The sequence below is a fragment of the Myodes glareolus genome, chromosome 16, assembly GCF_982192425.1.
Source record: "Myodes glareolus chromosome 16, mMyoGla1.1, whole genome shotgun sequence".
In the NCBI taxonomy this organism is placed as follows: Eukaryota; Metazoa; Chordata; class Mammalia; order Rodentia; family Cricetidae; genus Myodes; species Myodes glareolus.
The window spans coordinates 23,352,609-23,363,587 of record NC_142041.1 but is presented as its reverse complement, the minus strand read 5'-3'; the positions used below and the strand labels follow the sequence as shown (position 1 = coordinate 23,363,587).

General features: G+C 37.6%; 1 non-coding gene across 1 annotated transcript; it reads left to right on the top strand.

Annotated features, from left to right (window-relative positions):
* The first annotated feature begins 9,216 nt into the window (after window positions 1-9,216).
* Window positions 9,217-9,320, top strand: LOC125391446 (U6 spliceosomal RNA). Its single transcript, XR_007229133.1, has one exon. It is a non-coding gene; the product is annotated as a U6 spliceosomal RNA (small nuclear RNA).
* The last annotated feature ends 1,659 nt before the right edge of the window (window positions 9,321-10,979 follow it).

The following is a 10,979-nucleotide window of genomic DNA, read 5'->3' as shown; positions in this document are numbered from 1 at the left end:
GAGATTCCACTGAGAAGTCGGATGTTATTCTGATGGGTCTATCTTGTTAAACTACTTGGCTTTTTTTCTTTGCAGCTTTTAATACTCTTTCTTTATTCTGTATGCTTAGTGTTTTGATTATTATGTGGCGAGGGGAGTTAATGGGGTTCCAGCCCTTTCGGTGTTCTGCAAGCTTCTTGTACCTTTATAGGCCTTTTCTTCTTTAGATTGGAAAAGATTTCATTTGTGATTTTGTTGAATATATTTTCTGTGCCTTTGAGCTGGTATTTTTTTCTTCATCATCTATCCCTATTATTTTTAGGTTTGGTATTTTCATGGTGTCCCAGATTTCATGGGTGTGTTTAATTATGACTTTGTTGGTTATAATGTTTTCTTTGGTCCCCAAATCTATTTTTTCTACCATCTTAAATGTCTGAGATTATCTCTTCAATCTTGCATTTTTTTGGTTATTCTTACATCTGTAGTTCCTGTTCATTTATCCAGATTTTCCATTTCCAGAAGTCCCTCAGTTTGCATTTTCTTTATTGCCTTTATTTCAATTTTCAAGTCTTGAACTATTTCTTTTACCTATTTGTTTGCTTTTTTTGACTTTCTTTAAGAGATTTATTTATTTCTTCCAATTTTTGTTGTATGTCTTTTCCTCCATTTCTTTAAGGGAATTTTGCTTTTAATTTTCTCTTTAAGGGTCTCTATCATCTTCATGAAGTTATTTTTAAGATGAATTTCTTCTGTTTCTTCTGGGTTAGGATTTTCAGGTCTTCCTATTGTAGGACTCTGAGGCTCTGGTGGTACCATGTTGCTCTTTAGGTTGTTGAATGAATTCTTCCAATGGTGTCTACCCATCTCTTACTCTAATTGGTGCAGGTAGTGTCTTTGCCTCTTTGTTCAATCATTCTATGGGTGTCTCTGTCTTAGGTATCCTCTCTTGGACCAATCAAAACAGACACTGTCATCTCAGGGAGTCATTGAAGTCACGGGGGATGGTTGGGCTTGGGGCAGAGTGGAACTTGGATACTTGAGGGTCCAGTGAGGGGGTGCTGAAGCAACCTGCCTACAGGAGGCTTCCCCTTGTGACTAAGGAGGAGAGAGGCCCAGAGTTTTGTCCTTGGGCCTAGGACCTAGAGACTGGGCTGTCCAGCTGAGAGGTTGGTCACTCACCTATTGGTCCTCTCTTTGCAGTCACACACATTGGTTCCATTTGTATACCTCCCAAGATACCATTAGGATAATTATGAAGCTAGGTTTTAAGATCCATATAAGAATAACACTGCATAAGACAAAATAAGTTTCTATAAATTAAATACATCTGTGAGGATTTCTAGAACAAGGGGATTGGGTAGCATCCTGTTAATATGCATGAGGAAAACTCCATCACTGAATACCCACTAAAGGCAGATGATGGAGACAATTGATGGAGGCAGGTGATGGAGGCAGGTGATGCAGACTGATATGCTGCTCCAGGATGAACATTAGAGAGCCTTGAGATAAAGGACTGTTGCCAAAGTTGATCTTGTATGGAAATGATAAGAGAACACGCTTAGTAGAAGACATTTTACTTCTCCTCAACATTGGAAACAGAGTCACAGGATGTGTTCCCAGCAGAATATCCCCAATTATTGTGACCCAAAGGCCCGAAGCAACAGAATAAAAGCTCATACAATACTGCCACACTGACTTAGAAACTACCTGAGGTCTTTCTTTTACAACCACAAATTTTGTGCAATGTCTTCAGACTTGGAAATTGAATGAACTTTATCCTTAATTTTCAGGCTCAGAAAAAAATGGTTAATAACTATGAAGGCAAGTTTGAGATAACATTACACAAATATAAAAGCCTCCAAATCTATCTTCTCTGCCCCTAAATGCATTTGGAATACTTTTGCAGAACGAACAAGGTGTTCATAAAACTAAAAAGGCCTGAAATTCAAGAATAAATGAAACTAACTCAAGAATACAATAAGCAGCCAGCCATACAGCACTCATAGGAAATAAGCACTTTAAAGAACAGATATCAGAAAATTCAGTTAGAAAGGGCACAGAATATATGAAAACATATCAGTTAGAACTCAAGAACCCTCTCATCCCCATAGTGTTCATGATACTGTTTTATTTTTCACTGATTAATACTTTTCATAGTCATCATTTATGTTACTTATTTTTAATTTTAGAACAAACTCACAGCCTGGAGGGAAAGATTTTGATACTTCAGAACTGAATGAAAATGTGATCTCTGACAGTTTGCAGGTTCAACTGCAGAAAATAAACAGAGGAAAGAGCGTAGGATGTAAAAGAAAGTAAAAGTTAAAGTATACATCTGATCTTATAATTCTTTATACTTAAGTATATAATATCAAGTTAGATTACTCAGAGAATGACCTCTCCACTCACAGAATTTATTAGGAAATGGGCCCATGCCACCTACATAGGGTTATTTCCTTAGTCTAGAACAGAATATATTCACTGGAGAAGCATAATAAACCTTGGTGTGTGCGTGGCTGAGTGGTATAGGACTGACTTAAAATGTGAGGTCCTGAATTGACCCTCATCTCTACATAATAAAAAAAAACCAAAGCAACCAAATACGTAACAAAAAAGCAACCTAGGAGAAAACCATGTGTTGAGTTCTATTTACTTCTTAAACTCTGATATTACTTGACTGTGTTCAAGGCTTTCACACAGGGCTTTATCCTTGGCTAATGACATGACCCAAAGAAATTTCTTAAGTTTCATTAACTCCACATTTCTCATAATATATATTCTTGAATTTATTTTGTATAAAATACATGAAACCAAACTTCACACATTGGCAAAACAATAAAAGACAATGCCTGTTTTGATAGTGTCACTTAAATTAAAAAACATATTAAAATAAAATCCACTAGTTTCACTTAACCTGATCTTATATTTGGCAAACATCTATACTCACATCCTCACCATCACAACAAAAATAAAAACTCCTGCACTGTTTCCTTTTACCCTTTGGCAGCTGGTAGCCTCTGTCACTGCCCCCCGCCCCCCAACTGAGAAGCTTTTAGAAAACAACACTTTCATTTTTTCTAGGATTCCACAGGCATATAGAATCAGAGTTGAGTTTTTCAACCGAAAGTGATGAATTCAAGATTCCTCCTTGATGTTGCATGTACCAATACACCGCCTAACTTTCTTCCAAGTTAGGTTTGCCACAACTGGTTAGTCCTCCGAGATGTTCCTGGACACATAGGCAGTTCCACTGTGAGACTATTTGAATACTGCTGCCACGAACCTTCAGTCTTTGTGTGAAATATGGTTTCATGTCTCTTAGATAGACAGACAAGAAGAGAACTACTTAGTCTTATATGAATTTGTTCAGCTTCATAAGAAAAAAGTTATCAAACTACTTACCATAGTGGCTTTACTTTTCAAAGTCAATATGAGTTCTTTTTAATATTTTTTAATCATGGTTTACAATGTCATTTCACTTGTTTTGTATCTCAGTGAGATCAACCATCTTTTTATATATGTGTTATCTATCCTCACATATTCTTCCTTGCAGTATCTTTCTAATCGACTTGTTAATTTTCTCTCAAATGTAAATTTAAAACTTAAATTTTCATTCTCTTCACAGTGCCCTTTGAATACTTATAGATTTCTTATGTTGATAATGTCATTTTTGCTTTTCTTCTTAAGAAATATTTCCCTAAATCAAAGTGATAAAGACTATTTTTCTACTGGATAGTTTGTAGTTTTAGATTTATGTTTAGATCTGTATTGTAATTAGTGTTAATATTGAAAGTTATAAGAGAAACTCACATACAACCTTATGAACTTTGAATTCTCAAATACAAATGTTTGAATTCTCAACTAATTAAATTTTATATAATTTTATATAATTATACAATAAGCTTTGTTGTAGGAGGACACTTGTTTATTTTCTGGCCACTCAGACTCCCAAAATAACCACAGAGAAATGGTATTAATTAAATCATTGCTTGGCCCATTAGTTCTAACTTCTTATTGGCTCACTCTTACATCTTAATTTAACTCATCTTCCATTAATCTGTGCATCACCACAAGGTCATGGCCTATCAGCAAAGTTTCAGTGCCTCTGTCTCCGGTGGCAGCTCCATATCTTCTCCCTGACTTCGCCTCCTTTCTCCCAGCATTCAATTTAGCTTTCACCACCTAGCTTTACTCTACCCTACCACAGGCCTAAGACAGTTTCTTTATTAACCAATGGTGTTCACGGCATACAGAGGGGATCCCACAACAAAACTTATTTCTGTGTTACGTTTTTGAGTGTAGCCAGTGTAACTTAGTGGTTAAGAGCTTATACGTTTTTGCATAGGACCAGAGTTCTCTTGTGGGATATTTGTACACTGTGTAAAGATTTATTGCTGTGATAGGTGTAATAAAGAGCTAAACAGGCAATAGGCTAGAGAGAATAGACGGGACTTCCAGAAACAGAGAGCATTCTGGGAGGAAGAAAGGGGATCCATCAGCAAGATGCAGGGGAAGCAAAGATGTACAGCATGGAGACCAGGTATCAAGGAAGCAGAATACAGATTTAAAACTATGGGTTAATTTAAGTTGTAAGAGCTACTTGACAACAAGCCTAAGTTAAGGCTGAGCTTTCAAAATTAATAATAAGGCTTTGTATTGTTATTTGAGAGCTGGCTGTTAGTACAAATTACAAATTAAAACTCGTTACAGAGTTTGATTCCCAGCCCCTGCAACACCTGGTTCACAACTGCCTTTAATTCTATCTCCAGTGGGATCCAATGATTCTGACCACTGTGGATACCTGCACTCATGAACATAACCCACAAACATATAACTAAAAATGATAAAAATCAATTTAAAAAATTTGAATAAATTCCTAAATGTCTACTAGTCTTTTGTGTGTATGCATGTATCTTTGCATGCCTATGTATCGTCATGTTCATGTAAGTATGTACATGTGTGTTTTGTCAGGGATTTCTGTCCTGCCCGGTTCCCTATTCGTTAAGTCCCAAAGAAATCACATAGAGGTCTACATTAACTATAAACTGATTGGCCCATTAGCTCAGGCTTCTTATTAACTCTTATAACTTATTTTAGCCCATTATTCTTTTCTAGGCTAGCCACATGGATTGGTACCTTTTTCAGCAAGGCAGTCACATCTTGCTTCTTCTCTGGTGGGTTCACAACTGCCGAGCAATGGGCTTCTTCCTTCCCAGAATTCTTCTGTTTTCATTGACCTGCCTCTACTTCTTGTCTGGTTTTCCCACCTATACTTCCTGCCTGGCTACTGGCCAATCAGCTTTTATTTAAAATATAATTGACAGAATACAGACCATGGTCCCACAGCACATGTGTGCATGTATGCATGCACAGGTGTTTGGAGGCCTGGGGTTGACATTGAGTTTTTCCCTCAATTGCACTTCATCTTATTTTTTCATCTTCTTCTCTCTCTCTCTCAGTGCACTAGTTTGGCTAGATGAATGGTTAGCAAGCCCCAAGGATCATCCCTCTCCTCCTCAGTGCTATAACCACAGAACTACACAACCATGCTCAACTTTCATGCAGGGACTATAAATCTAAGTCATGGTTTCAGAGTAAAACTTTTCTGAGGATCCCTCCTTACCCACACTCTTGTTTATTCTCATCCCCATAACACACTGTCTTAACAGTGTTTTTACAGTAAATTCTGAGATGAGGTAGTTGGCTTTAAATAGTAACTTTCCTTCTCCTTTCAAACCTGCTGTGGCTACTGTAGACTATGTATTTTCAAATAAAATTTATAAGAATGTTTTAAATTTCTAAGATAGTCTTTTGGTATCTTGGTATTTCAGATGAAATTTCATTAATTCTGTTGTGCAATTAAATGAAAATTGGCAATCCTAACAATGAGGAGTTTTTAAGCTTCATTAACATGATTTGTTTCTATTTCTCTGTTAAATTCTCTTGTTTTTTTCAGTAATAATTTTTCTTTTCAGTGCAATGCCAGGCACATATGTTATTACTCTTATTCCTAAATAAGAATCATTATGGTGTTGCAATGGAGCTATTTTTGGGTTGTGAATCTAGTCACAATTTTGCCTTTCTTTCTCCCTTTTCCTTTTTAAAAAGTAATTTTGTAGGTTTTTGGATAGACATTTTTGCGTATTTTTCTTAGAGATCCAAGTTATTGCCTGGTTTTGATTCTTTTCATCCTGAAAATGCTCTTTGTCAGAGTGTATACTTCTTAACTATAATGGATTCACACATGGGTCTCTCTCTCTCTCTCTCTCTCTCTCTCTCTCTCTCTCTCTCTCTGTGTGTGTGTGTGTGTGTGTGTGTGTGTGTTAGTAAGCATTTGTGTTCAGTTGAAGAATTCTATCTTATTTTGCCTTATTGTTAAAAGTGTCTCTGGATATCAGATTATTGGCTAGCCTTTTGTTCTATTTTGTTTTACTTTTATTTGAAATATGTCATTAAAATGGTGATCATTTCCCACTCCTTCTGAACAAGAGGTCAATCGCTAACCATTCTAATATTTCCTCATATGGAAGGTCATTTTTGCTGCCACTAAGCATCCCAGTTTCCACCACCTGCAGTTAAACTATAACACTGTGCAGGTTTCTTTGCGTTTGTCTATTTGGGTTAAACCGTTGGGGTTGCAAATTATTGCTTTCAATCATATTTAGGAAGCTTTGGGTTACTTTTTAGTCTGTTCATTAGCAGAGCTGCTCAACTTTTTGGCATCTTAGCATGACATCATCTGCAAAGGGCTGGGCTGTGTTCCTCACCACACTGGTCTGCAGGCAACCCCAAGGCCATGGGCTGGCTTGGCCTGGGTTAGTGCTTGTTTCTTTTCTGTCTTACTGCATATGTTTAATCATTTTATGTATGTGTATGAGTGTGTGTGCATGCACATGTGTGTGTGTGTGAGAGAGAGAGAGACAGAGACAGAGAGAGACAGAGAGACAGAGACACACACACACACAGAGAGAGAGAGAGAGAGAGAGAGAGAGAGAGAGAGAGAGAGAGCGCGCTTCTAGAAGTTTTTTTTTCCTAATGTTTACTCTCTTTGTTCCTGATAGGATAATTTCGATGAATCAATAGTTAAACTTATTTATCCCCTTCTACTTTCTTAAATCAGCTATTATCCACATTCAGTTTTTTATTTTATATGAATGGGTGTTTGTTTATTTTATATAAATGGTATGTATGTAAGTGCCCCATGTGCTTCATTGCCTGTGGAGACTCAAACAGGACATTGTCCCTTAAAGGAGACAAAAATAGGAAAGAACTTCCAATCCCCCTTATTTAATCTGTGTTCAGTCATTGCCCAAGAACATTCTGAAAGAACAGCCTTGGCTCAAATGCTGCAGCATACTTCACCCGGAGGTCTGCCTTCCGTAGTGACAGCCAGCTCTTCCTTGGAAGACACCTGAGCAGTCCTCTACATCCTTGAAATTAATAGCAAGAAGAAGAGACAAAGTGAACTAGCAGAGAGCGCTCTGGCATCAGAAAATTTGAACCCAAAAACCTCTGGCATACAGTTGTTTTTAAAATTAAGGATGTCCTCCAGCATTTCTTACTGTCATTTTAAATCTGTCATGTGAGAATGATAATTATCTTTTGGTTACCCACTGAACAAATGAGTAACATTGCTATGAGAATTAGACGATACAGCTCTTGGGAATCATCCAATAAAAGGTTTAGCAAATAAATGTTCAGAGAACATACGAAAGTAACAAATTGCCTTAATTTGAGAAACTAGAGACTCCAGTCCCAGCTTTGATGTGCTGTCTTAAATAATTTCCCTTCTCTTGCACATTTCATGTACAATAATGACACTGTGGTGTGAAAATGACTCCTTCACCTTGGAGTGACTTCCTGATCCTTTGTGCTGACTCGCGGGGTCCTTTGTCCATTCTGCTATGACTGGCAAACACTGCCATGAGGGAAGTACATCCATCTTAGCAAGTGCTCCGTTTGGCATGACATCAGCAGTTTGACATGATTATGACTTTGGGCATAGGAACAACTGCCTCTGCGGTTAAGCTCTTCTCCCCAAATCCTTCTCAAACCAGCTCTGTTCTCTGGCAGTGTGCCATGCATGAATCCGCTCATACATCCAAGGAAGAGTTGCTCTCAGTGATTGATCGACACAGAGCAATCTTAGCTCACTATTGTAATTTTCATCTCATCTATAATTGACCCTTTCATTTTAAGCATGAAGCACATTATTGCAGTTATTCTCTATTTTTAGCAAATTACACGGTAATAATTATCATTCTACACTATTATTAATAGCTAAAGCTATGATAATGACATTGGTAATAATAAATTTATAATAGCTTCTAACTCACTTTGGTTGGGTATGCTGTTGTTTATAAAATCTTGTTATTACAGTAATCTTGATGTCTAACTACCAACCGCAGGTTGGTTTTCATTTCTTAGAAATAAGTATTTCCTTGGAAGTTTGCATCACAGTGGCATGATTGAGTCAGAAAATATTAACATTATCTTTCTCTCATATGCACATGTATGTGATGGGCTTGTATGTATCTGTATTCACTGGTGTGTGGATGCACAGGTGTGTAAAGGTTCTTGTATACATGTCTATTCATGGAGGCCTAAGATCGACAACAATTCACTGAGTCAAGGTCTTTAAGAGTTTTCCTACACAGCTGATTTGTCTAGCCAGCTTGTTCTTGGAGGTCACCTGTGTCTGTCTTCTGCATGTTGGAATTAAAGACACATGACCAACATTCATGTGGGTTCTGGGTATCCGATCTCCAATCCTCATGCTTGCATGAGTAGGTTTTAACATTGGACCATCATCCCACCTCACTATTAACATTTTTAGATTTATTTATTTTATATTACGTGTATGAGTGTCATGCCTAAATGTATGCTTGTGTAACATGTGCATGCTTAGTGCCCACAGGGCCAAAAGAAGACATCACATTCCTTGGAACTGGAGTGAGGAACAGTTGAAAGGCACCATGTGAGGGCTGAGACCGGAAGCCAGGTCCCTTCGAAGAGCTGCCAGTGCTCTTAACTGCTGAGCCATCTCTCCAGCTCCAGCATTATTAGCATTTTAGATACAAGATATTTATTGTAAATCTAGTATCTATACCACAGATATGCATTGATAGCAATTTAGCAGCCACTAACTACTACAGAAAAAAAAATGAGTCAGATATGATTTTAGTGGAGACCCTGTCAGTGAGTAGATCATTTTGATTCTAGAGATATTTTCTGCTCACTTCAGTGGTGCATGTACTAATTAATATTGGAGCAACATAGAGAAGATTAGTACAGCCCTTTGCAATGATGACATTCAAGTCCATGAAGCATTCTATATTTTAGACTGTGTCTCATAGCAATGTCAGAAGCTACACTCATAGTGTTTCATCACTATGAGTGTCTAAACATGAGTTAAGCAAAGGACAACTGACATAGAGTGAATTTAGGAGACCTCACGAGACCTCAGATCTACACAAAGTTCTGCCAGGAGTGCTGAGAACAGGAGAAATAGTCTTTCAAAGAGAAGAGCACACCAATTGGTTATACAATACTAAGTGGTAGACACACACACACATACACACACACACGTGTGTGTGTAGCAACAACAATCCATGAATTCAAAAGAGAGCAAGGTACAGTAAACGGGAGGGTTTAAAGAGAGGAGAGGGAAGAAAGAAATGACAATTTTGTTATAATATTAAAAACTAAATAAATGATTTATAAAACAAGAAAAGAATAGGGGGAGGGAACCTTGACAAATAAACATATTTAAATATAACAAAAATATTTTTCTCATGGAAAAAACACTTTAAATACTGTGTACACAGCTACAGAAGATCGAAGCAGGTCTAATTCTGATCCTAAAATACTTTCTTGAACTGATCAATGTGGCTTGCTGTAATGAATATTTGCTTTTTGACTTTTGCTCTGTACTAGGATTCCTGACGCTGTGGCAGATACCTCAGATAAATGATATCGAAGAAGTAAGATTCGCAGTCCTCGTAGCTTTAGGTCTTCAGTACATAGTCATCTAACTTTGCTGCTTTTTTATGTCTTTGGGAAGGTTCCAGCATCGTAAGGGAAGACCACACACGTGCCAAACCACAAATGGATTCTTCTCCACTGTACCAATAGAGACCACACTTTCCTATGGACTTTAGTGCCATCTGGAAGCTTAACTGAAGCTCCCTCAGACTGAACAACATTCGGCCTGCACCCACTCGCTTCATGCCATGTTCCTAAAGCTAACCAAGTTTCCAAGGCTCCTTCCTATTTACTGCCCAGTCATTTCCCTTAATACAACCCTGTTTTACAGCTGCCTGCTTCTTGGTGTTTCTATAGTAACTCATCCCACTTACATGACCTACAAAGTTTGGTTTCTGCCTACTCTTACATCCCCCCTTAAATAATGTTTCCTCTGGTAATCTCTTCCCTAAGAACAACAAACTAAATGAATAAGCAACCACACAACCAACTGCCCAAGGAAATAACTGTTTCCCTAGCACTGTCTCAGTGCACTGCAAAGCATTTGGAATGCAAGTGCTTAATAGATGAATTATAACTAAATATTGAAAATTGTCAGTACACTACATCACCCCCTCACTTTCCCTGAAAAATAACACTGCAGCCAAAACACTATTCTCAAATGCTGCTCTCTCTGCCTCTCTCTCTTGTCCACTGGACTTATATTTATATTTTTGTCACTAACACAAACACCTACTGCCCAGAAAATACTTCAGTGACTCCAACCTACTCCCCTAGTCATAGAAGTCCTCCATTATCTAGATGTGTGGTCTTGAAAATCATATAGTTCATTACAATTGAAATGTTTGCACCAGTTTATGTAGCTATTCAGATGCCTGATGATAAGGCTGACTGACATTCATGTCACCAATTGTCAAGTTCTGTGAGGACAAAAATGCAAAAAATTTTAGCGACATATTTCAAAAAGGTCAATGGATTTACGAAGAAATGTTTTCACCAGTGAAGAATAAAGTGTC